This window comes from Cynara cardunculus (genome assembly GCF_001531365.2).
Source record: "Cynara cardunculus var. scolymus isolate 2C chromosome LG 2, CcrdV1, whole genome shotgun sequence".
Lineage (NCBI taxonomy): Eukaryota > Viridiplantae > Streptophyta > Magnoliopsida > Asterales > Asteraceae > Cynara > Cynara cardunculus.
Window position 1 is genome coordinate 24736470 of NC_037529.1, and position 2669 is coordinate 24739138.

General features: G+C 35.0%; 1 non-coding gene across 1 annotated transcript; it reads right to left on the reverse strand.

Annotated features, from left to right (window-relative positions):
- Nucleotides 1-2141: 2141 nt before the first annotated feature.
- LOC112508306 lies at nucleotides 2142-2248 on the reverse strand. Its single transcript, XR_003068686.1, has one exon. It is a non-coding gene; the product is annotated as a small nucleolar RNA R71 (small nucleolar RNA).
- Nucleotides 2249-2669: the final 421 nt, after the last annotated feature.

Genomic DNA, 2669 nt, shown 5'->3' on the forward strand with positions numbered 1-2669 from the left:
GTATCTAAGAGATATCTCTCCTACTTGGCTTATGTATTTGATGCGCAATTAGAAAAGAGGAATTGGAAGATGTTGAAGTAGTTCGTAAATACCCAGAAGTTTTTTCGGATGATCTACCCAGTTTACCGCTGAAACGTAGTATTGACCTCATTCCAGGCGCAACATGATAACGCCATCTTTTGGCATTATTCTAATACCATAATTTGGGTAAATTTGGCATGTTTTCAAGCAGACAAAGCATGATTTTAACAATTTTCCTCGAGTTTGTATAGGATTCCAGATATTAGCATAATTGAGAAAAAATGGAGATTTAGATGTAAAATCTGAGGAAGTGAAACCACCATAGGAGTATCTATTGAAAAGGGGTGACTGGGACAACTCATACAGGTGAATTTCACTGGAAATCTCGCGTCCTGAATTCGCGCCTCCTACTAACACGCATGACCTTCCCCCTGATCTCAAGCCAAGGGTAAAGTCGTGCAACCCATTTCCATTCTCCAAAAGATGTCAGCTTCTTCAAATTGAAAAGGGGATATCACAATATTCGACGTAGGGTGGCTGGAATTGATTTTAGGGAAGAAGATACACTTTTCAATCTTCAGAACGCACAGAAAACGATTGATATTGAAGATTGAAGGTTGTTTTGATTATATGTGCATGGAGAATCATCAAGAGAGGGAGTTTTACAAGTTTTTAGATTTCTTATTAATCGTGATGCCTAGATCTATGTATTATTCTACCATGGTGTTATTTCTTACCACCCCCAACATTAACTAATATTCAGATGTTGGGGGTTGGATGATTTTTGTGCTTTTAAGCATATAAACACATAAAAGTGGAGTTCTATTAGGTTTTCAATTTAATGAAGCATATGATTTTTGTTTTATGTTGGTATCAGTCAATTGTCAACTGAGTTATTCATCTTGAGTGTCTTTGAGAAAATCATCCCAAGATTAGATTTGTAAATTATCTGCCTAGGGTAAGAATTTAGGTAGAGATATATCAATTAGACCCTAATACAATTTTTACAATCTTAGTGTTATTACGTTCTGGAATTTGAATGTTAAAATTCATAGATAAAATAGGTTTTTAAGATATGAACTCATTATAACTCGAGAAAGAGTAACAAAAAAAAATTGTGATTGTGTACTGATTGATTGATTGACTTGGTGTTAATTTGATTTGAAGTGTTTTATGTGAAACTTATATAGGATTCCAACTCTTAACTGCTTCTTTGCCATTTAAAGTTTTTAGTTTTTCATTCTCCAAAATTGCTCAGTTTTTCCCACGTCTTAATTATCAAGTTAATTAATTAATCAACTCATCATAACTTGATCATGTAGTTAATAGTGGTTGTAGTAAATGTGATACTCAGTAACTAGTTCTTTTTGTTCGATATATGTACTTACCATATGTATTACTTGAGTCAATATTGTGCACTTGCGGTTAGATTTAGGGGGGCTGTAAACTCTCCTATGAAGTTTTTGTTGTCGTTACTGGAGAATTAGTTTTAATCGATAACACTACCCGCTATAAACGTTATTTCATTGGATATTTTATTTTCTAGTATTTTATTTTATTGTACTCTAGGTTATTAATCCTCCATGTTCTGCATCTCAAATACTGATTGGTGTATGCAAGGACATTTTCAGGGCAAGAATTTAGAGCAATATGACCCAAAAATTGAAATGACGCATGTCGTTTGAGAAAGAAGCCAAGGCTCGAAAGTTGAGATCAATTGGAGAAGAACAACCAAACTTCTACGACTTACCATCACCTCCACCATTGTCACCACTGGCTCGTGTTTGTATGAGGGCTTATGAGAAGCCAACTGCCACAAACATAAAATTAAGTGTACAAGTACCAACCATAACTGCCAACAACTACTATCAACTACTTCAACAAAATCAATTTGGGGTGCGCCTACTGAATCCACATAGTCATCTTCATCCATTTTAAAAAATCTGCAGTACTTTCAAAATGAATGGTATTCCATATGATGCTATTCGGCTTCGGCTATTTCCATTTTCTCCAAGAGAGAAAGTAGCCAATTGGGAGGAAAATTTTCCAAACGGACAAATCAGAACATGGGACGTGATGGTAACTACGTTCCTTAAATCTTTCCACTAGGCCTGACGACTCACCTTATGGCAGAGATCATTCATTTTACTCAATGGGACCATGACTCACTATATGAGGCATGGGAAAGGTACAAGGATATGCTGAAAAAGTGACCACATCATGGACTGCACAATTGGATGATTATCCAAACTCTTTTGAGTGATTTGCATGCTCAATACAAACCTGTGTTGATCCCAGATCTCTCAATAACACGAATATTTAAGTTACGAATAACCTAAATATATCGTGAGGATGAAAAATAGTGATAAATAATTCAAGAATATTCAAGATAATATTGGAGTGTAAAATGATTCACTATTATTGAATTGATTGAATGGAAAGCGTAAACGATTACAAGAATAATAAGACCTATTTATACTAGTAATCTAAATATGGAGATTGCTATTTATGGAAGATATATCGCAAATCTCTTATGGAAAGAAAGCAATCTAGAAATATGGAAACTAAATAAGGCAAAGAGAATCCAGCTGTCGATTTTCCATCTCCAGCTGTCTTCTTGAGGGCGTGTTCAACCATGAGTCTTTGGG